We start from the raw sequence: 24,862 nt of genomic DNA, 5'->3' as shown, positions 1-24,862 counted from the left end.
AAATGGAACATCCAACGTTATAGAATTATTCACAACTGCCTCTCAGGGGATCAGGCTCAGTCCATGGTTCCCTATCAGGAAACCCCTTAGCAGGAGTCTGTGAGGCCCTGGGAGATAAATTTGATTTCCGACTCTCATTTACAGTTGACACAGTTAACTCCTCTTTTCTGATTAATCATCAGATGCTTGCTGCCCTGAGCCCTCCAAGTTCACAAACCACTGACGATACAGCAGAACTACAAAAGGAACTGCTGAGCCATGGGCTGGAGTTCAGAGTTCAGAACCTATGTCCATGGGAGTGACCGCTGGCCAGCCGTGAACCTCTGCCTGGGCCACCGTCCCTAATCTTGTAAATGGGGAACAGGGTCACCCGGCCATTTCGGCTGCTCCAGGCTGTAGGGCAGATGGCAAGAAATGCAACATCAGAGCGAACTTTCCCAAGTGAGTTGTAACCATGCCTAGAGAGGCGTGCTAAGGTCAATGGCGCTAGATCAGGGGTGGAAACAGGGAGAAGAAAGAAAGGTTTCTGGAGGAAGGAAGAAAGCCTTCTGGAGGAACAACAGCGAATTCACACATTTTGCCTCCTTCCCATACCTTCTGTGCCCCCAACCGTTCTTAGCACATTCAAGAAAGGAGAGCTGAGAATGAGGGTGAAAGCTTTGCTTGGAAAAGCAGGTGATAAATCATAAAGCCATCAAATCCACTGCAAGGAATGGGAAACACATGGCAGGACGTTCTAATTAACTATTGGACACGTGGCACCACATCGGGGTATTGTTTCCCGTGTTTCACAGGTGACGTGTCCCAGGCCACTCTCTCACCATGGTAACACAAGTTTACCGGAAAGTAGAAGAGTCTGCATTAGAGTTAAGGAGTTTGATGCACTCGAGCTAACCACAGTCACTGCCGAAAAAGAAGCAGCGGCAGCCAAGCATGTCCCTCCCCACAAACACCCTTGGGGAGCTGTTCTCTGCCTCTCCCCTTCTTATACCCTCCTTCTGTCTCCTCCACCTCCCTGAAAACCCCGTTTCTATGTATGTGTTTCTCACCAACCAGAGAAAGAACAAGTGAACTAAGTCCACATGTGTTCTCCACAAATACCTGTTTCTTTGAGCATCAGGAGGGTGGGGCCCTACCAGCTTTGTTCTTTGTTATACCCAATGGCAATCCAGTAAAGTTGGGGTGTGTTTTTTGATTCTTTGCTTTTTTTAATTTTAATGATGTTTATTTTTTTTCCATTATAGTTGGTAAGCCCAGTAAAGTTTTTTCAATGAATGTGGGAATGAAGGAATGAATGCATTCAACTCCTCCCTCCGGATGCTATGGACTGTGATTTTAACATAATAACCCTATTTCAGAGAGCAGCACAGCCAGTCACGAAGCTACTGGCCTGAAAATTAGAGGACCAGGCATCCCTTTCAATCTTGCCTCTACCGTTAAGTGCAGGCCACAAGTTAATCACTCACATCTCCTGTCTGAGCTTTATTTTCTACTTCTGAAAATAAGGACATCAAGCAAGAAATTCTTAAAAGCCTCTTTAGTGCTAATCTTCTCTGAGTGTTTTACGAAAGGCCCTTCAGGGAAATAACCAGCCCTTTATGGGTGAACAAACCAGGCCGGGGCTCTCTTTTCGGACTCCAGAAATGGACCACGCTTGATGAAAGGCAGAGTGTCCACTTTGTCTGCACAGCTTCCTCAGGTTTACATCGACTAAGATGGGAAGGTGAAGCTGGAAACAGGCTCAGCTGAATAATCTGAGGACCAGACCCAGCCCAACTGTACCCATCTGGGTTTGGCTGCCCCACTCCCACCCATGAATCCAACTCCTGTCACACTTGCATGACTCTGCATCTTACTTAGTTCTTACAGGCAAAACTGTGAACTCTGAAAGATGAAAGAGCTCGCACAGTCCTTTCTGGCGTCTAGGAACCCCCTCGCCTACTGTACCCCAGAGAAGAGATTAGACGCTGCACTTAAGCATCAAAGAACATTTCACGACTTGTCCAGGCACTGAACCATCTTCAGGCCTGACACTACATCATACAATACCATCTTTAGAAACTGAAGGCGAACAGGGATGCTCTGTGACAGATACACTCCAGGAAACCGTACACCCGCCAAGTTATGAAATCTCACCCATGTGCAGAGATCTTGGGTTTTGGACTCTTTTGGACAGTGGCAGCTTGTCAGAGGGAGCCCTGGGAAGGAATGTGAAGATCTGGTTGATTTCAAGCCCCTTTTCGGGCATCTCTTTCACTGCCGCTAGCAGCTGAGCTACCTGAGGGTCAGGGTCGCCAGGTCACAGGTGCGCCGGATGCCTGGGCATCAGTCCAGACTCCTGCGCTCAGGTGCTGGGCCTGTGGAGAGAAAGCTCCCCTCACCTGACCGGTGTCCATGAACTCCGGAGTCTGCGGTGATCGCTTTAGACCAGCCAAGTTAATGTTTAAAGAGCTAATAAATAAATAAATAAATAGGTGCTCTCTGGAGTCAAACTGCTGGGCTCAGACGTTCCCACCTTCTAAAAGTCCTTCAAAGGGGCATCAGCTGGCAGGTCATTAAGAAAAGTGAGATGTTTTCATTCTGCAAAGCTCCCTTTTCCCTCAATGCTCCTTTGTTCCTCCGGGTTTCAACACACCCCATTTGACATTCTCAGTTCCTTTGATAAGAAGTTCTTAGAAGTCCATGGCAGCTCAGATCAGCCCATTCCTGAGGCAGGTCCACAGGAATGCTGGTAATGAGTTGAGCAACCTTAAACAAGTTGCTTCACTTCTCTGAATCTCGGTTTTCTCATTGGAAAATGGCCCGTAATCCAGAGGCTCTCCTTAATAAGCCATGACTCTGCCAGAGCAGGGTCACAAGGAAGGAGAGGAGTTCTGGACTCCCCCAGAGTTTGGGTCCGACTCCCCCACTAAGTGTGTGACCCGGGTCTGTTACTCCACTTCTCTAAGCCTCTGTTTCCACATCCATGCAGGAATAAAGGAGTGCGTGCCTCCTACCTATACACACTCAGGGTAAAAAGGCAAATATGGTGCTTTGGGGTTTTTAGTAAAGTGTTCAAGCCCCATGACACATCAGCAGAAAGCCTAGGGTCTTTCTCTTACCATTCCTTTGTCCACGAGTTTTCCAGGAACTCCAAGTTCCACAGGACTCAAAGTACCTTGTCCTCAACCCAGGGGCTCATGGTTTGCATGGGATACAGCTCTGGAAACTTGCCCTGCTCAGATCAACAGGCAGCAGCGCTTGCCCCTAGAGTCAGGATGGATCTCTCAGCATCACCCGGGACACCACCACACACCAGCATCACAGGATCTTCACTCACACTCCATCCATGGCCAAAGCCCCCCAACATGCAATCCCTGGGCAAGAGTGCTGGGTGCCTGGGGCACACCCCATGCAAACATCAGCCACAAGCCTCAGCCTTTATCTTGAGTTTGGGGGACTGGACTAGCTTTTCAAGAAAGCCTGGGATCAGAGCCTTTCTCAAACTGATCCACTCTCTTCATCTCCTTCCCTCTCCCCCACCACTTCTCTGTCTTTCTCTCTCTCTCTCTCTCTCTTTCTGGCAAGTTTGTATACCAGGAGCTAAGACAGCACTTGAAAAGCCATTCTTCCAAACCCACCCTTATCGCATTATAACACATGCCGACTTAAGTGCTTTATGTTTGTACAACCGAGAGTTTTTTCCTTAAGTTTCCAAGGTCTGACCTGCTCTCTCCTCTCCGAACTAAACAAAGGAAATGTTGAAATCATTTTAAATAACTGCTCTTAATGGGCAGCCCATTCGATCCCTGCCTTATCCATAACCTTAATGCATTGGTGCAAACATGATGCATCTAACAGCCCCTGACAAAGCAGGAGTTTACAAAGCGGCAGCACAGGAGTTCCCGTCGTGGTGCAGTGGTTAACGAATCCAACTAGGAACCATGAGGTTGTGGCTTCGATCCCTGCCCTTGCTCAGTGGGTTAACGATCCGGTGTTGCCATGAGCTGTGGTGTAGGTCACAGACGCGGCTCGGATCCCGCATTTCTGTGGTCCTGGCGTAGGCTGGCAGCTGCAGCTCTGATTGGACCCCTAACCTGGGAACCTCCATATGCTGCAGGAGTGGCCCAAGAAATGGCAAAAAGACAAAAAAAAAAAAAAAAAAAGCGGCAGCACATCCTTCTCCAATAAGATCCACACCCAACACCAGTGTCCCTGCCTGTAAGGAGTGACCCACTGTGGGAATGCGAGACCTCATCACCTCTTCCCCAGTTGTAACATCATGTCTATTTACTCCCTATTAAGCTAGGGGTAGGAAAACCTTTTCTGTAAAGGGCCAGGCAGTAAATATTTTTAGGCTCTGCAGATCACTTACATCTTTGTCATATACTCTTTTTTTTTTTTTTCTTTTTCTTATTTTTTTTTTTTTTTGGCTCTTCTTTTTTTTGGGGGAGGGCATTATAATGCTTTAAAAATGTGAATACCACTCTTAGCTCAAGACTGTAAAAAAGTGTCTCTGCAGGTTAGATTTGGGCCAGATGCTATTGCCTATCCTTTGTCTAAACCACTCAGTTAGCAAATCTATGAGTTAATCAGCCTGACCTGGGAATGGAGAGAGGGAGGGAGCTGGTTTTGGAAGCAGATTCCTAGGTTCTAACCCAAACCCTCTCAGTTGGAATCTGAGGTAAATTCTCAAACTCCCTAGTGGTTATGATGGAACCAGCCTATCGCTGACACCAGAGGCTGGTCTGGAAGAGCATCTCTGACACAGGCTTTTTTCTCTCCAGCCTCTGCTCCTCCTCCATTCCTCACCAGTGATTCTCTTACCTGCTCTGATGTTGCTGTCAGCAACCCCCATTACCCACCATCCTCCCTCTCTCCCTCTACTTCCATCTGCTTAAAAATTAATCATGTGCACTTTGTGTGTGTGTATGTGTGTGTGTGTGTGTGTGTCTTTTTAGGGCTGCACCTGCAACATACGAAGGTTCCCAGGCTAGGGGTCTAATCGAAGATGTGGCTGCCGGCCTATGCCACAGCCACAGCAATGCCAGATACAAGCTTCATCTGTGACCTACACCACAGTTCATGGCAATGCTGGATCCTTAACCCAGTGAACGAGGCCATGGATTGAACCTGCATCCTCATGGATACTAGGCAGATTCGTCTCCTCTGAACCACGACAGGAACTCCTACACTTTATTTTTTAATAACCCTTTCTAATAATACTTGGCAATTTTTACCCTTTCCCTATAAAGCTCGCTGGCAGGACACTGTTCCCCCAAAGTGCTGCCTTCACCCCATCTTGGTTGATGCCATGATTCTTCTTCCACCCCCTCTCTTCAGCATGCATGAACCAGCTTCTACCCCAGCCATGGCCACCTGTGGTTTGAAGGATGCAGCAGTCACCAGATTTCTGAGCCAGCCTTGAACTTTGGTTCAGGGGGGTGGGTAGATAGTTCTTCAGAAGTTTTCCATGACTGTACTTCCGGATTTCTGAGTCCTCAGGGTCATGGTGTATAAAGAAGCAACTTCCCCACAAGACCCAGAGTTAAACCTCCAGAATCCTCAAGAAAGGTTTATGTACAGCATATAGCAAAAACCAAGCCAAAAATAAAGACAACTGGGGATGAACGCCAAATTTTAGGGGTCTGTGAAGTCAGCACAGGATTTTCAAAGAAACTAGCAATCAGGCCTAGACCCAAACTGGATCAAAATGACACTGAGGTCACTTGGGTATAACCCACAACCTTAGTGTAGGTACAGATGAGTTGAAGACTTTCATGGAAGCATTGCTCTCAACATCATCACTGGAAGATAATATACCCATCAGCTCAACACTCATCATCTCCAGAACCTGGTCAACAAAAAGAAACCTTGACTAGAAGGTTTTAAAGTCAGTTCTAGCTCAGTTAATTCCTGACTCAGAGGGAATGGGAGAGAAGCCAGGGTAAGATTCCAAAGGGTGAAGGGACAGTCATGGACAGTGGGCACAGTAACATAAAAAAGCTGATGGAGTTCCCGTCGTGGCTCAGTGGTTAACGAATCCGACTAGTAACCATGAGGTTGTGGGTTTGATCCCTGGCCTCGCTCAGTGGGTTAAGGATCCGGCATTGCCGTGATCTGTGGTGTAGGTCAAAGATACAGCTCAGATCCCGCATTGCTGTGGCTCTGGCATAAGCTGGTGGCTACAGCTCCAACTGGACCCCTAGCCTGGGAACATCCATATGCCGTGGGTGAGGCCCTGAAAAGGACAAAAAAAAAAAAAAATAGAAAGGGTGGGGGAAAAACTGTAATTGCAATGTATACATGTAAGGATAACCTGACCCCCTTGCTGTACAGTGGGAAAAAAAAAAAAATGCTGAGACCGTAGGAGAGAAGATATGCATCTCTGAATAAAACAATCAGGAAGATGAAGACCAAGGTCTTCCAAAAGACTGAATTAGAAGCTGAACAATCTCCCTTTACATCTGTTGTGCGTAAGAATTTTAGCTGTTGGGAATTGTGATATCAGCTGTGTTTTTCACTTGCGTGAGATGGGGTATTAGAGAAGAGGTGAGAAGGAAGGAACATTGGAAAAAGTGAGTGGAAAGTTTCAGAAGCCATAAAAAGTACTTCCAGTACACTGAACAAACACTAAACAATAACACTCCTCGAAGATAACACAGGAGAATGTCTAGATGACCTTGGGTTTGGCTGTGACTTTTTAGATACAGCCCTAAAGGCAAATCCATGAAAGAAGGAAGTTAAATGGGACTTGGCTACAACGAGAAACTTCTGCTTGTGAAAAACACTGTCAAGAGAAGGAGAAGACAAACCACAGTCAGGGAGAAAATATTTGCAAAAGCCACCTCTGATAAAGGACGGTTATCTAAAATATACCCCAAAACTTAAATCTCAACAATAAGAAAATGAAAAACCTGATTATAAAATGGGTGAAAGACCTGAATAGATACGTCACCAAAGAAGATATACATGTGGAAAATATGAGAGTGAAAAGATACTTACCATGACATTATTAGGAAATTTCAGACTGAAACAACAGTGACATAACCACTGCACCCCTATTAGGATGATTCAGATCCAAAGGACTGACACGACCAAATGCTGGTGAGGATGTGGAGCTGTGGAAACTCTCATTCACTGCTGGTGAGGATGCTAAGTGGTACAGACACTCTGGAAGATGCTTCGGCAAATTTTGTTTTTCAGTTGTATCGAGATATGATTGACATACAGCATCATGTAAGTATAAGCAGATAGCAAAATGGTTTGACTAACATCTACCATAAAATGATTACCACAATAAGTTTAGTTAACATACATCTCTGTCTTATGTAGAAACAGAGAAAAGAAAGAAAAAAAAAATTTTTCCGTTGTGATGACAGCTTTCAGAATCTACTTTCTTAGCAACCTTCAAATAGACCACAGAGCAATGGTAACTATAGTTATCCTGTTGTATGCTACATCTCCAGTACTTATTTTATCTTTTAACTTGAAACCTGATCCTTTTGGCCACCTTCATCCAATTCCCTCTCTCCCTAACCCTGGCAGTTTTTTACAAAACTGAACGTACAGTTGATCCAGCAAGCATGCCCCCTGGCATCTACCCAAAAAGCTGAAAACTTCTGTCCACACAAAAACCTGCACACAGATATTTAAAGCACCTTTATTCATAACTGCTGTAACTTAGATGCAATTAAAATGTCCTTCAGTAGGTTATTGGGTAAATAAACTGTACATGCAAACAATGGAATATCATTCAGCACTAAAAAGAAACAAGCAACCAAGCCATAAAAAGACATGGAGGAAACTTATATACATATTACTAAGTGAAAGAAGCCAATCTGAAAAAGATGCATACTGTATGATTCCAACTCTGACATTCTGGAAAAGGCAAAGCTTCATAGACGGTAAAGAGATGCATGGTTGCTAGGGGCTAGGGTGGCAGAGAGGAGGGAGGAGGGATGAGTAGCTGGAATGGAAGTTGTGTGGAGGATTTTTAAGGCAGTGAAATGATAATCCAAGAGTTCCCATCGTGGTGCAGTGGAAACGAATCTAACTAGGAACTATGAGGTTGTGGGTTCGATCCCTGATCTTGTTCAGTGGATTAGGCATCTGGCATTGCTGTGACCTATGGCGTAGGTCGCAGACGCGGCACAGATCTGTCATTGCTGTGACCTATGGCGTAGGTCGCAGACGCGGCTCAGATCTGTCATTGCTGTGGCTCTGGCATAGGCCGGTAGCTGTAGCTCCAACTGGACCCCTAGCCTGGGAACCTCTGTATGCCGTGGGTGCGGCCCTAAAAAGCAAAAAAAAAAAAAAAAAAAAACCACGATAATCCAAGTCATTATACATCTGTCGAGACATATAAAATGTCCCACACAAAGGTAAACCCTGGGAGTTCCTGTCATGGCTCAGTGGTTAACGAATCTGACTAGGAACAGTGAGGTTGCGGGTTCCATCCCTGGCCTCATTCATGGGTTAAGGATCTGGCGGTGCCATGAGCTGTGGTGTAGGACGCAGACGTGGCTTGGATCCTGCGTTGCTGTGGCTGTGGTGTAGGCCAGCAGCTACAGCTCTGATTAGACCTCTAGCCTGGGAACCTCCATATGCCGAGGATGCGGCCCTAGAAAAGGCAAAAAGACAGAAAAAAAAGTAAACCCTAACAAAAAAGACCCCCCCCAAAAAAAGTGAACCCGAGTGTACACCATGGACTTTGCGTGATGATAACGTGTCACCACAGGTTCACTGTGACAGATATCAACAGCAGGGGAGACTGTATACGTGGCGGCAGGAGGCATGTGCAACATCTCTGTACTTTCTGCTCAGTTTTGCTTTGAACCTAAAACTGCCATAAAAATTAAAATCTATTTATAGGGCACTGACCACCTTCAACCACACTGAAGTGGAACTGGATTGGATTTTTTTTTTTTTTTTCTTTTAACTGAGAAACGGTTCAGGTCCCCAAACAACAGCAGATTCTAGCTAGACAAAGAGGTGAAACCACCTGAACCACCAGCCAGAACCACACCGGAACAGAGGCTCTGTAATAAGCATGGAATGAAAGACTTATCCTTGACCTCACTTAAACCACCTTACCTGGAACCGAGGCTTGGTGTGGCCACCACCATCCAGCATAGACCAGTCACGGGGGCAAGGGAGGCCTAGGCTCATCCCAGGCATCCTTCTTTTCAGGACTTATCCAGAGTCACAGAACTCCAGTTACACACACACCTTCTGACAAGACCAAACCCCCAAAAGATCCTTCCCTCCTGCATTTCTGTCATTCCCCACCTCAAACGCATCAGCAATGCGGTCAGCTTCCAAAAAGATCCAGCATCAGACCACTTCCATCATCTCAGCCACCACCTCCCTGGTCCCAGCCATCAGCTTCTGCCACATCCCCTGTGGGCTCACAGCCCACACTTGGCCCCAGTCTATTCTCCATACGGGAGTCCCTCATTGCACCCAGAACCGACTCTTGACTTTCTTACCTGGGCCACAAGAACCTGCATGGTCCAGCCCCGGTCACATTCTGACCTCCTCTGCCCCTCTGGACCCCACCCCAGCCTTGACCAGCCTCCCTCCTGCCCTCCAGACACACTGGGCATGCTTTCCTTGGGGCCCCTCTGTCCCCTACACCTAGACGTTCCTCCCCCGGAGAACTCTCTCAGGTCCTTCAGCTCTCCACTCAAATGTCACCCACATAAAAAGGACATTCCCTGCACCCTGTGCAAACCAGAGCCCCTGCCCTCCTGCTGCTGCCACCTCTTTACCCTCCCTCCCCCTCCCCTGCCCTTCAGGGCACGTGGTGATTAGATTAGAGTCATTTTGTTGCATGGTCCTCCTCCCCTGCTGGAATGTAAGCTTCATCACATCTTGTCTGCTGGTTTGCTGCTCGTGCCCAGGGCCTAGAACAGTGTCGGTTTCTGATAAATATTGGATGGAAGGCAGGAAGGGAGAGATGGAATGGAGGAAGGAAAAGGGGGAGGGGAGAAGAAGGGAGGGGAGGAGGGAAGGAGGGAGGGAAGAAGAAGAAGAAGGAAGGAAGGAAGAAGAAAGAATAAGTAGGAGAAGAAGAAAGGAAGGAAAAAGAAGAAGGAAGGGAAGAGGCGGAAGGGAGGGAGGAAGGAAAGAAGGAAATGAAGGAGGGAGGGAAAAGGGGGGAGGGAGGAGGCAGAAGGAAGGAATGAAGGAAAGGAGGGAGGGAGGAAGGAGGGGGGCAAGCGGGATTTCTCCTATCAAGTCACCCCATCTACCTCTCCACCTACCACCTGCTGACCACCCGCAGGGCTGGGAATGATACAAAAGAAAAAGAAAGCATCGCCTGGTCCCTAAGAATCCCAGCCTTGCGGGGTGCGAGAAGGTACATGAAAACCAGCAGAGTAAGCGATAGAAGCAATTCACCGCGCTGCCTAGCGTCAAGAGCTAAATATACTTGGACACCGACAAGTGTTGTGGGAAGCAGAAAAGAAGGAGAACTACACGGAAACCGGATATGGCTGTAAAGCCTCAGCTGTGTGTATTTCTCTGGCCCCACAGAGCAGGTCCTCCATAAAGAGGCAGGACACACTGTATCATGTTCTCTGAATTGGTTCTGCGGAAATTTGCCCAAATCTTTCTGAAGTGCACATTACTCACAGCTCCAGGGGTGTCCAATGACCAAAAAAAATCCCTGAGCTCCTCATTCTCATTCTCACCATTTCTTTCAGTGACCTATAAATTCAATCTCCCCAGTCAACCCCTCCCCCAACCCTCTCTCTTTGGCAGGGGAGGGGGCAGGGAGCAAGCCCCCCTCCATGCTTTCTTTGATTGCATTACTGCTGTTTTACTCACCCATTTGAACTTTCTAACTCTCCTGTTCAATCTCAATAATCTTTTATTCTTCTCTACAGTTTTGTTTGTTTGTTGGTTGGTTTTTAGAGCCACACCCACAGCATATAGAGGTTCCCAGGCTAGGGGTTGAATTGGAGCTGTCGCCACCAGGCTACACCATAGTCATAGCAACGTGGGATCTGAGCCACGTCTGTGACCTACACCACAGCTCATGGCAACGCCGGATCCTTAACCCACTGAGCAAGGTCAGGGATCGAACCTGCAACCCCATGGTTACTAGTTGGATTTGTTTCCGATGCACCACAACGGGAACCCCTCCAGTTACTCTCTACCTTCTTTTTCCCTCAGGCAGTCTTCACTCCATCTTTTCCCAACTGACTTCTTGTATTTTCCTACACAGAGGTCCGCATGTATAGCTCACCTCGTTGCCCCATTTTTAATAACTGGGAAGCAGCCCCGCCACAAGCTTCCCATTACAGAGAGTAGAAAGTGCACTCCGTCATCGGCCTGCATCACACATTCTAGGAGAGGGGAGCACCTAGTAAATCATTCTTCCGCCTTCTCATGTGACCAGAGTGGAGGTGGCCGGTGCAATGCGCTGCCTCCCTGCTCTCTGCTCTGCTGCATTTCCTGTTCCCCAGCCCTCCTACTCAACAGCCTATACACTTGGGCAAGCATTTGAATTCAGTGCTACTCTCCTACAGGAAGGGTGACAGCAGATGCCTAATGGAAGGGCACATGTGAAGGAATGTTCTCCAGGCACCCAAAAGAATGTGCCCCGCTTGGACCTGGCATCAGGGTTATATGCAGCAGACAGAGAAAGCAGGCCTCATCCCAGACTCAAACTGGAGGGGCCACCTTTTTTCTGGAGGGAGCTACCACTTCTGCCCCCACGACGGAGTGACAGAAAGGTCTGTTCCGCACAAACTAAAAATGCCAGTAGTGCCACAAGCACAGAAGGAGGTGGGAGAGAAGCTACCAATCCATCCACCGTCAAGAGCTGGAGAACTGCAAGATAAAGAGTAAAATGCAAGAAGGCTACACAGGGAAAAGTCAAAAGACACGAAACCCCTGTTGCTCTGGCTTGACTGCCAGGCTTTCTATGGGAAAAGTAATGCACTTGTTGGAGAAGCAGCTGGTTTTCATTACAGCCTAAAGGAGTTTAAAAATAAATACAGCCCCCTACCCACCCACCCCAAATTCAGTGCACATTCAACTCGAACAGAATGGACACCCAGACTTAAAAGTCAAACAATCTGAAACCCCTGCCATAGAGAATGGTTGCTCAAATGGTTTATTCTTTGGGAGACCACTAACTAAAACAATGACAACTTTCATGTCAGATTCCAGGAAATAAAGGATAGGCAATAATGAGAGATTTTTTTTTTTTTTTTTTTTTTTTAATCCCCAAATGCAAACAAATGAATTAGGGCTGAGGAGCTGAAGGGAAGCGGAACAAATTGGGCCTGAGGGCATCCGCCAGCCCACCTACCCCACTGAACGTCTGCTGGGCGCGCACTCTCTGAGAGAGTTCCGAAGTGGTCTGGGTTGGGGGACAAATGTGTAACAAAAGATGCAGGCCCACCCAGAAGATATGGGAGCCTGCTGGGAGGATTACAAACACTGGCACAGGGCCAAGAACGGCCTTCCTTCCCCCAACTACGGAAAAGAAGCAAAATCACCAACCCAGGCATCATGGGCAAGTCCCCTCAGAGTCAAGCCTGGTTTTCATGCCAGAATAATGCCTGCCGTTGTGCCTGCGGAAACTTAGGTGGGTAACTACATGTTAAAATCATTACTTTCTCAAATCCACTCTCCATTATCACATCAGAGTATCTCCACCAGTTAGAGCATGGCCTGCTTTGTTAGACACACAGTAAATATTTGTCATTAGAATTAATTAACTGTGCTGAAGAGGCCCCCGGCCAGGATCGCTGTAACCCAGCCTTTCAGTTTCCCACAGAGAAAAAGCCTATTCTTAAACCACAGACTTTACCCCCACACCCAAACAAGCATCTGAAAAAGTCATACATGAGTTACAAGATGGCCTGTACTGAAAAGCAGATGACCGAGGAAAAACTACCCAACCACCCAAATCACGGAGGATGGGTTTGAAATAGCATCTCCTGAAGGAGAACACATTTCCAGAAGCCTATTGGATAGACATGGCCACTGATGTTGGGAGTGTTCAAAGACTTCCCTGGAGCAAACAGCAACCATGAAATTCGCCATAAAATCTTCTTAGGTGATCTGCATTGAGAAAATCTTATAGTTGGACTTAAAAATTAAAAATTTCACTGCCCACTAGTCCTTTCCTAGAACCAAAGTCTTTCTTCCACCTCTGCCTTGTATAATCCCACCACTTTCTTCTGATAAATCTCCTCCCCACACCATATCCCAGGGCATTCAGCAAATCCCAATGTCCACAAACCCACAGAATGACTGAGCAAGGACAGGAGACCAGCTGACCTGGGGGCCCCAAGTAATTCATGGCATTGAAGGACGCCACTGTCTGCCTGCAGTGGGTGGCGGGGGTGGGGCGGGGTGGGGTGAGCGGATAGGTGACCAGAGTGGAAGGAGCTAGAATAGGAGTCAGTGACATGAGAACACCACTGGACACAGTGTCAGAAAATGAACTTCCAACAGGATGGGGGTGGCCATAAGTCTTTGCGTACCACACAGAAATCAAGATAGCTTTCCTCAAGGTTTGTGGGAGCTGCCAGCCACTAGTTTGGTACCTGGAGTTATGTTTAGCTGGGCTTCTAATCTTTTGGTTGGAGGGCTCCCCCACTTTCTCCATGAGTTTCATCGAGGACCATTCCAGGCCATCTTGATGACAATAAACAGCCTAGCCTATCTACCCCTTTTGCTTCACTACTTCATTGAAAATGCAACTTTGCTGTCTCTCTCTACAAGACATGAGGTCTGCTATGGCTGTTCTGTCTCAGCTCAGGGCACAGAAGATACCTGTGGGCAAATGAAATGTTACTTCACCTGCAAGGGTTCCACTTACATATACTCCTTTAGATACTTACCTCTTGCCTCCAGTGGTAATTTCCATTCTGTGTTCCTGAAATGCCAAAGTTGCATAAAAATGTCTCAGAAGACCAAGGAAGCAAGGCTGGTAGGGGTCTGGACCTCTACTTATTCTTCAATCAGATTCATTCTGGCTTTATCCATTTTATTTAAATGACATATATTTTATCATATATAACATATAACAACATAACTTACATTTATGTATATTATATATGCTAAAATATATACACATGCATAAATATATGTTATGTATACATACATATATATGTAATCAGATTTGAGGTGGAAGAAGTAATTCCATTGGTAAATAAAAAGCTTAACTTAACCACAGTAAGATCTATTTGTATCACTGAACTACAGTTTCTAAAGCTCTACCAAGCAGTTATGTGAACAACCAACCACATGGAGCTTCTCTGGTTGAAGCAAACCTGGGGAGGCCAAAGACTCCTACTTAGGACCAACTCCTTACCCTTAACTACCTCTCGCTCTCTTTCTCCTTGGAGAATACTTTACAAATTATTGAACCAGATGATCTAGATGTTCCTGAAGATTCAGTGACCAAAAGATTACCATATTCCAACCAATACTTTTAGATGAAATGGATGAAAAGAATGGTGTTCTCATTGTCTGGAGATCTAAAATTTAAAAGATTTTAAATTACTGTTTCTAATAATCACCCACCCCAAAATAAAAATATTTAGACAAGGCAAGATACTAGGATATGTTGAAACCAGACTTCATTGCACAATTGCATAGATGAACTTCATATTGATGAAATTCATATTTTCTGGCTTTTTAAAGTGTTGCCACCCAACCCTAAAGGGGCCAAGTAAGATCTTCCAATTTAGGATTGCAGCAAGCAAAGTCTTTCTAACAGAAGAACAATGATGGTGGAAATAAACCATCAAGTGATCTCCAAGTTCTTCTTTCCTCAGTCTGTTATCCCAAACTCTGTTACTTCCCAAATCCAGAGAAAAATCACTTGTCGCCAATGAAAAGTTTAATCAGCAGCCTTAACATTGTTATCCAACATATGGACCTTATCATCTGTCACTATGTCACCACCACTTATTTCTGAAGGTATAAAAATCAAGCATGTCCCATGCCATGGCCATTTATACTGACAACAATCTTCTCCCACCCGGCCCAAAAAACATTCTTAATAAAAACTTCACACGGTTTTACCTTAGGATTATGTAAAACATTTCTACTTGTCTTGATAAATGGCACCTAAATATTAAAATATTTGGGCTTCGTTCTGCATGTATGTGGGTATGCATGTGTTTAGGTAATAAACAGATTACAGGTAAGTAGACTCTTGGTTGAAGACATGTGTTTTCTTTTACACGTCTATTAAACAGGGAAGGCGGGTGAAATCCACACAAGGAGTTCCCGACTTGCTCAAGATATGATGTCAGCAGGCATGGAAGTGTTCTGACTGAAGCTTCAGCGGTCGCTTCTCAGGGGGCTCAGCAGCGCTGTTGAAGACCCCTCTATGCCAGAGATCTGTAAGGATTTCTCTAACTATAAAAATCCATGATCCAGCTGTCTCCTCAGTATCTCAAATTGGGTAAGAAAAGGAAATAAGTGTTCAAATAACCAAATGAGGAACCAAAAAGCCACCTCATTACTAGTTTGTTAAAGCAAACATGCAATCTATTTCATCTCCCCATAACTCAGTGTTCTGTCTGCAAAACAGAGAAAGTATGGCATCAATGAGGACCCAGATGGCTAATGATGCTGGAGAAATATGTCTCAATGGTTTTGTTACAACTCTCACTATCCCCACCCCTAATACCCAAACGTGCAGGCAGAGGTGCAGACACAGTCAAGGAGGATCAAGTGTGAGGACAGTAGAGGCAAGGTGAGTTGGGGTCAGAGGACAGGATGGGGCAGAAAGCAGAGCTCCCAGAATTCAACAAGCAGGAGTAAAGGGATGGCTCCAACTGGTCTTCCCAAGCTTCACTGGTGCCAATTTGATTGGACACAGTTAAAAAGGAAGAAAGAAAATGCCAATGAAAACCAAAACAAAAGATAAAGAGCAGCTTTCTCCAAATGGGTGGGCAGGGATCTGGCCCCTTGGCAGGGGAGGAAGCCGGCAACCCAGGGAGCATGTCCCCAAACCAGCTGAGCCCATTCTGGCCCCGTGGCTGCTCCTTCCCACGGAGCTCAGCTGTGCTCTCCACACCCCAAACCCATTTGGGGGATTTTTTTGAGGGAGTTTGGCAAATTATTATATAAAAGGAACCAAAGAAGAGAAAGGAAAAAAATATAAAAGCATTTCTTCAGCATAAAAAAATTTTGATCCTTTTACTTTAGCCAGACAAAGAATGCTCAAACTCCATTCAGCCATAAAATCAGTTCTCATGCCACCCAGGTTTCACACGCCACCCCCACTCCCACTGCAGTCATTCCACTCCTCTAGCCTCAGTTCCCCCGTCCTCCCCCACCCCCAGCACTACCCCTCATTCACCATCCCGCACCCAGTCTCAAACCCAAGCATCCATATGAAGCAAACATGAGGACTCAACAAATACACACTCCAATCTTGGACATATTCATGTGTGTACACACACACACACACACACACAGAGCTACCTCCATCCATCACTAAAACTGTTTAACATCTGACAAAGATGTCAGCCATGGTACCAGATTGCCCCACACCCTCTTCCAGTGAAACCGACAAGGCATAGCTCTTGTTTAGGGGTAGCCATAGGTGACGGCCATTCCACCTGGTAACCCCACTGGAGCCATAGCTCATTGTAGGCTCCACTAAAAGGGCCAAGACAATGACCCTGAGTATGGCCAGGTAAAAGGTAAGTTGGACATATTTATTTATATCTTACAAATCATAGGTGATGGGCTTAGGCAAGGTGTACTTCATTCTCACTGTAACCCCTGGGGTGGCTGTGAGTCTGCATATAATGCTCCATTTCACACACCCTTGGACTGCCTCTTTTATCCTCTTGCCTAAGCCTTTTTCTTTGGAGGAGCAAGTGCCAGAAGATAAGCTTCTGAAAACAAGTCAGGTTCTGGGAGCAGCTTTCCCACCAGCCCTGGAGAGCTTTCACACAGATCAGTATCCTGGAATGAGTCTCTTGGTCTGCAGAAGGAAGTGTGATAATGCAGGAATGTGGCTCTGGGTCTCAGACCCCCAGGGAAGGGGAGAGAGGAAGAGGAGGGAGGAAAAGCAGAGCTAAAGGTCATGAGTAATTGCTACTTGATAATGCCATCTGCCTGTGACACCGAAGTCACACATGGTGGTCGGGCTTTGAACCCTGAGTTCCACGTACCCTACCAGGCTGGGGCTGAAAGTTAGATTACAGTTCTGGTCTTCAAGTGACCAGGAATGTCTTCATAATGCTAACACTCCAATGATTAAGGAACCAGAGCCTCCCTGAATTCTACTCCTCCAGCTGGATTTGCCTTGGGAATGTGATCTGTTAAACGGGAAGGGAGATGTCATGCCGCCTCTTTTAACCCCTACGAGGCAAACTGATTCCATAAAGAGACTTAACTCTGACCTTTGGAGAAATTTGGGCCCTCAAGAAATTATCTCCTTTCTGTATTTGGAACAGCCACAGTTCCTGCAGATAAACTCTAAGGTCTGGAGGGTTTCCTGAAGACCCCAAGATCATGCAAACTTTGGCAAGGTTCCTAGACCTAATGAAGAGGAGAGGAAGAAAATCCAGAAGGCAGCAGAAGGAGATGGATGAACTATGCATTGACTTCATTTTAACATGCACATCTGGAGCCATGCACACTCCTAGAAAGAGAGCCTGAGAGATGTAAAGACAAGGGAACAAGTTTTACCTCCTCTTCCTTCTTTCATTCTCCAGTGGCAGGATTAGGAATTAACCCACTGGCTAAAGACCAGAGGGCAAGAAGGAAAAGGAAGCAAAACAAAAGGTCTGTTTTATTCCCTCTCTGGATCATCATAGCACTCTGACAAATGAAGAGATGACCCTCTGAAAGAAGATCAATGATCGCAGACCATTTTACGGCCAGAGCCAAATTTTCTCATTATAGTACATGAGTGCAAATATTGTTGGAATTCCAAAGAGGCTCAAAACCCACATCTCCATGCCGGTTCTCCAACCATCTCCTCTGATTCTAGGATGTAAATCCATAGTTAGGTGAGTTCTGAGGCAACCCAAATTAGATCCATCAAAAGACCAAGAGAGAAAGAGAGAAGGGGAGGAGGGAGGGAGGAGAGGAAGGAGGAAGGAAGGAAGGGAGGGAGGGAGGAAGGGAGAGAGGGAGGGGGGAAGGGAGCAAGGGAGGGAGGGAGGGAGGGATGCTGGAAAGATGTTACCAGAATCCGGGTTTTTGTTCACGGAAACGAAGAATGAACTTCTCAAACACACAGGCAGCAAGCAAGCAAGGTCTTTATTACAGGGAAGCAAACAGCTCCCAGGACAGCTGGGAGGGGGAAGAAGAGCCCCCTCTCTATTGTCCTATAGGGGTTTTTACTCCTTAAAGATGGGAGTTACCAATGGTGGAGTCCAGAAAGATGTGGTTTTCTCCCATTGGCCTTGCCCAATTACCTATATCAGTCCTTGTCCAACAGCAGTCTTAGGGGTGGAAATGTCCCCATAAGTCTCATGGTTTCTTTGCCCTTCTCTTCCCATAGACTGAGTCACAGGGGGTTAGGGATTACTGTCCATCTGGGCATAGGTACACTCCCTATAGTAAACAAGGCCTGTGGGGACGTTACTCCCTGGAGCCCTTAAGCCACAAATGTTAATCAATGGCCATGTCAAAGAGTGCATCGAAGCCCATGCGTCTACACTGACTGCCTGAGTTATTATTTTGCCTTGGAAGGAAGGAAGGAAGGAGGACTGATTCTGAGGTCTTCTACCTTGGGCCTAACCAATGGGAGTGTGATTTATGCCATTTGTCAAAACAGGGAAAATCTGGGAAAGTCATAGAGACTGACTAAGTGCCCCCCTCCTGCCCCCTATGATCCACACAGTCTGGGGCAAAAAGAGCCTGTGGGCATAAATCTGTCAGAGGAAGAGAGAATTGCCTTTATAGTTAGGCAGTCGCATCTCTTTTCATTCAAAGAAAAATGATACTCGATTTTCAGGGAAAGAGTTGGAAAAGATCAGTCAAGAGTTCAAGAGGTAGACGCTTCCAAGAGTGATGGAGAAAACCCCTTAGTCCTCAGACCCACTAATGGAAGCCAATGAGAACAGCTCTGGAGAGCAAGTGTCTTTGAGAGCCAGACCCGGGAGGCCAAAGAACAAGGCAGACAATTGTCATTTGGGGCCTCCCAGCACCCAAAGGTGCTCCTGCTGGGGGAAGAGATCCCAAATTAGGTGGAAGATGGGCCTCCTTTTCATGGAAGCCAAAGAGGCTGTGTCACTCCTCTCCTCTTTCCCCAGGCAGCTGCAGAAAGGCCATGCGACCCAAGTGTGGCCAATCAGAGGATCCACAGAGCTTAACTCTGACTTAAAAGCCAAGAACCAGTTGGAGATGATCCTGTGATGGCAAGTTTCTAAGGGGAGTGGTGTCTGAAGGTCTGACAGCAGAAGCAGCATCTTAACCCCCTGTTCCCAGGGCAGGATTGTGGCAGAGCCTTGCTCCCTTGGTGTGTGCCCAAGACTGGTTCACTCATCTTCCCACAGATTATTTCTTCTTTCTTTCTTTTTTCTTCTTTTTTTTAAAGGCTGCAATTGCAGCATATCTAAGTTCCCAGACTAGGGGTCAAATCAGAGCTGCAATTGCTGGCCTAAACCACAGCCACAGCAACGCCAGATCTGAGCTCTTTCTGTGACATACACCACAGTGCACAGCAATGCTGGATCCTTAACCCACTGAGCAGGGCCAGGGGCTGAACTTGTGTCCTCATGGATACTAGTCGGGTTCGTTATTGCTGAGCCACAGTGGGAATTCCCTTCCCACAGATTTCAAAAGCTACTGAATATGGCCAGTAAACCTATTTTCTGCTTGAGTTAACCAAGTTAGCTTCTTTTCTTTATGACCAAGAACCCTGACTTATGCTGCATTATAACAGGAAATGTATCAGAAGAAAAATCTCCTGCTGGCCTTGAGGTGCCCACTGAACCCTGGAAGTGCCAAGACTTCATCCTCAAGGGATGCCCACACGTCTTTGCTGGGCAGTGGGCAGGTAACTGAGAAAACTGTTTCATTCACAGCAGCCACGCACACCACGTGGGACTCTGCCCCCTGGAAGACGGTAGGCCTGTGCTGAGCCCACTGGCACTGCCCACTCACAGATAACCTAGCTTTTTCTGGGGTCCTGCTTTCTTTTTGTTGTTGTTGTTTCTTTTGTTGTTGTTGTTGTCTTTTTAGGGCCGCACCCATGACATCTGGGGGTTCCCAGGCTAGGGGTTGAACCAGAGCCAAAACTGCTGGCTTATAGCACAGCTCAGGCAACACTCACAACAAGGCCAGGGATCAAACCTGCATCCCCATGGATACTGGTCAGATTCATTCCCACTAAGCCACAACAGGAACTCCCTGCTTTCTTATTCCCTTCATTCCAATGCTTTTTGTAGCAAATACTTGTTTGGGAGAAGTAAGTGTGCTCCTATAACCCAGGGGGATGAATCTGAGAGAGGGGACTACCTCAGAGTCTCCACCCCGGTCCTCCAGCCAAGGCCTCTGCACTCCAATCCATTTGCAGGACCCTCTGTACAACTGGTGCTTCTGCCTTCAAGGCCTTGTTTGGGAGAGGAAGTTCACGCTACCAATTACATCTTCCCTCTTCCTCAGAACTCCCACACAGGACCTCCCTCTTCTCTGGAAGCTGGCTCCCAGGGTCAGCAGCTGCCTGGCTCTCTGGATGCCCCATGTTCTTTATCTCCTGCACCTGGAATCCCTGGCCTGCCTTCCAAGAGTCTCCTCTTGACCTGACTGGCTTCTGCTTCTTGAAAACTTAGTTCGGCACTACCAGCTGCAGGAAGTATTTGCTGACCCTTGGAGGGTGTGTGAGAGGCTTCTCAACTCTCTCGGGCCCCCCAGGCTGTTTCCACTACTGTACCCACCACATGCACTGTCCCTATTTATGTAGCTGCCTCCCCAAGTAGATCATGAGCTCCTGGCACCTGGCACTGTCTTACTCATCTTCTTACACCAACCCCTGGTGCAGCGCTCGGCACAGAGTAAGTGTTCAATGAGTGTCGAATGAATGAATGAATAAATTAGCACTGGGATCTACCCCCAGAACTTCACTGACTCTTCCACTGAGACTTCATCTGTCAAAAGAGGAAACAGAAAAGCGCATTCGCAAAGGTCTCTTCCAGTCCCAAGATTTTGTGAGTGATTTAAGTTTTCCCTGATGAATCCCCCTTAACAATAAGAGCCACAGCTAACATTTACTGAACAGGTTAGCAAGCCAGGCACTTTGCTGAGCACTGCATCCATGTTCTGGATTTGTGGGTTCTACATCTGTGGCTTCAACTGACCGTGGATTGAAAATATTTATATACAGACACACACACACGAAAAGATACACGCACCCCTATGTTCACTGCAGCACTGTTCACAATAGCCAAGACATGGAAACATCCTAAATGTCCATCAATAGATGAATGGATTAAGATGTGGTATATATACACAATGGAATACTACTCAGCCATAAAAAAGAATAATGCCATGTGCAGCAACATGGATGCAACTAGAGATTCTCATACTAAGTGAAGTAAGTCAGAAAGAGAAAGACAAATACCATACGATACAACTTATATCTGGAATCTAATGTATGACACAAATGGAACCTATCAACAGAAAAGAAACAAACTTATGGACATGGAGAACAGACTTGTGGCTGCCAAGGGGGACGGAAAGGAAGTGGGATGAACTGGAAGTTTGGGGTTGATAGATGCAAACTATTCCATTTGAGTGGATAATCAAGGAAATCCTGCTGTATAGCACAGAGAACACTATCCAATCACTTGCGATAGAACATGATGGAGGATAATGTGAGAAAAAGAATGTGTATATATATGTCTAACCAGGTCACTTTGCTGTACAGCAGAAATTGACAGAACATTGTAAATAAACTATAATAAAAAAAAATTTTAATTCCAGAAAATTCCAAAAAGCAACACTTGAAATTGCCATTCACTGGCAACTGTCTACATGGCATTTACATTGTATTGGGTGTTATAAGTGATGGAGAGATGATTGAGAGTATAGCGGAGGAAGTGCGTAGGTTACATGCAAACACTATACCACTTTATACGCAGGACTGGATCCTCGATGTTGGTATCCTTGGGGGGTCCCGGAGCCAGTCCCCTGCAGATACGAAGGGACGGCTGTAGAGGGTTATCTCACAAGCCTATCAAACTCTTATCAGGGATAAGCAATGAGATCCTGCTAGTCACTTGTGATGGAACACAAGGGAGGATAATGTGAGAAAAAGAATGAATGTGTGTGTGAGTGTGTGTGTGTGTGTGTGTGTATGAATGGCCAGGTCACTTTGCTATACAGCAGAAATTGACAGAACATTATAAATCAACTATAATAGAAAAAATAAAAATCTTACAAACACAAAAGGAAAAAAAGAACTTTTGATTTTCTTATTGTTTTCTGTTGCTTAAACACAATGTTTTCATTGCATTGTTTGGTAAGAATTAGAATAAATTTGTATTTTGAAAAGGTTAAAAAAAAAAAACAGGAGTTCCCGTCGTGGCGCAGTGGTTAACGAATCCGACTAGGAACCATGAGGTTGCGGGTTCGGTCCCTGCCCTTGCTCAGTGGGTTAACGATCCGGCGTTGCCGTGAGCTGTGGTGTAGGTTGCAGACGCGGCTCGGATCCTGCATTGCTGTGGCTCTGGTGTAGGCCGGTGGCTACAGCTCTGATTCAACCCCTAGCCTGGGAACCTCCATATGCCGCAGGAGCGGCCCAAGAAATAGCAACAACAACAACAACAAAAGACAAAAAGGCAAAAAAAAATAAAATAAAATAAAAAATAAAATTAAAAAAAAAAAAACCAAAAAACCCTTATCAGCAAGTGCTCAGTGCCATGGGTGACTAAGAAGGGGCTGGAGAAGCGTGTGGAGCCGCCTGAAACGGTGGCAGCCAAGTAAAGGGAGAAGAGAGGGGCCAAGCAATTGGATGTGGCTTTCCTGCCAGAAGAGCCTTGAAGAACAAGCCAGGGGAGAAATGGGAAGGGAGGTCAGGGCTGCTGATCACTCCCCTCTGAATCCTCACTAAACCCCAAGAGCAAGGCATAGTTACCCCACTCTGCTGAGAGCTAAACCAAGGCCCTGAGAAGTGAAGGAACGCCTTCAAGCTCCTGCTGAGTGGAGGCTGAGTCCAAAAGCCCACATCTGACTGCAGAGCTGGGCCCATCATCCACCCCAGGACGGCAAAGGTCTAGCTGTACGGACAGTCCCCAGAGCAAAACCTCAGAGCTCTGACCTCGAGGTTTCCTGCAGCCTGCTCTCCTAAAGGAAACAAGGGATCTGTAATCAATAAAACCGCACAATCCGCCAAAGCAAGCTTGCCGTTTCCCAGGGGACATCTCATGTTCTCCAGATTGACCTACTAAAGTCGACACTCTCGCAGAGAGAAGAGCCCAGGACCTGGAGGCCAAGGACACGAGCGCGAGGCCCCATCAACTCTTCACTGGCCGGTGATCTCGGGACTTTGGAAACTGTAAAGCACTAAACAAATACTGTCATTGTGGATGATCCGAGAACCCTGGCCTCACCTTATAGTCAGATACGATCTGGCCCTGGATGTTGATCCCTTTGAGCACATCAACAGCCTTCAAAAAGGACAGCATGTCTCAACTAAGCCTGACACCACCTCTCCGAGCTTCCTGGTCTGTTTATTTGTTCTAAGCATCTGTTTGGTTAGAGAAACACAGCAAGAACATCCCTTTGCCTGCAAACCTCCCCTTCAGCTGGACAGATGGGCCCGAGAGCAGGGCTCCCAGGAGTAGAGATGCTAAACAAGACGCAGATGGCCAGCTGACCCAGGCGGTTGGACTCCACGTGCCGGGGGCTGAGCAACAGCATAGGCAGCTCCCTGCCCCACGGCCGAGCTGACCCCTCTGGCCAAGACTCATGGCTGGCCCGGGCATCACAGCTGGGAAACAGACAACTCCAGTCCTCCCTGCCTCCCCGCCTCCCCTCCCACAAGCGTGGATGCAGGATGGAGCCCAGACTGAAGTCACCTGGTAAGAGCCATGCATGCTGGGGGTGTGGCCACTGCCTTCCACAAGGTGGGATGAGAGCGCCTGGGCTGGCTGGTCCAAGATGTGTTCTGATTCCTGTAACTGTCCCAGGCTGACCTGACATAAGTGCCTTTCTCTCTCCCAGGTCCACGCCCATCAGGAGGTTCTGATCCTTACCTGGAATACCTTCCACCCCTGTCTCCACCCCAACATGAAACAGATACAATCTTGGATAGACAACTTGTTCTCTGTGAAACCTCTCAGGGTTTAACTCAGGGGGGCAGAGTTAAATATTCTTTTTTTTTTTTTTTTTTTGTCTTTTTTCCTTTTCTAGGGCCGCACCCACAGCATATGGAGGTTCCCAGGCTAGGGGTCCAGTCGGAGCTGTAGCCGCCGGCCTATACCAGAGCCACAGCAACGCAGGATCTGAGCCACGTCTGTGACCTACACCACAGCTCAGGGCAAAGCCAGATCCTTAACCCACTAAGCGAGGTCAGGGATGGAACCCGCAACCTCACAGTTCCTGGTCGGACTCATTAACCACTAAGCCATGACGGAAACTCCCAGAGTTAAACACTCTTATTTCAAATCTCCTCTTGCATCCTGTATCCACCTGCAGGAAGGCTGCCTGGGTTCATTTCCAGCTAATCCACTTACTAGCATAGAATTGTTGCATGGGTTCTCTGAGTTAATAGAGACAAACAGCAATGGCAAAGTAGCTAATATACATCTATATACATATATATCCAAATATATCAGTATATATACTATATACTACATATGTATACATATACATAATAGTGTATATATATAACGCATACTATTGATTTATGATATATAGCTGTATAATTCAT

The 24,862-nt window shown here is 46.6% G+C and overlaps 1 protein-coding gene across 4 annotated transcripts in view; it reads right to left on the bottom strand.

Moving 5' to 3' along the window:
* LOC110255461 (uncharacterized) overlaps positions 1–24,862 on the bottom strand; it is a 334,726-nt gene that overhangs the window by 290,409 nt on the left and 19,455 nt on the right. The window contains exon 1 of one of the 4 annotated variants that reach the window (XR_014816773.1): positions 2,382–2,528. The exons of the other annotated variants lie outside the window; for them this stretch is intronic. The gene's annotated coding sequence lies outside the window, so the exon portion shown is untranslated. Of the gene's footprint in view, positions 1–2,381; positions 2,529–24,862 lie in introns of those variants that run through there. 4 annotated transcript variants of the gene reach the window in all.

This window comes from Sus scrofa, chromosome 9 (assembly GCF_054392235.1).
Source record: "Sus scrofa isolate SSC_HxYL_T2T_F1_AM1 chromosome 9, Sscrofa_HxYL_maternal_Yorkshire_Landrace_v2.0, whole genome shotgun sequence".
NCBI lineage: Eukaryota > Metazoa > Chordata > Mammalia > Artiodactyla > Suidae > Sus > Sus scrofa.
The sequence above is the reverse complement of the archived record's forward strand: the minus strand, read 5'-3'. Positions and strand labels throughout refer to the sequence as shown.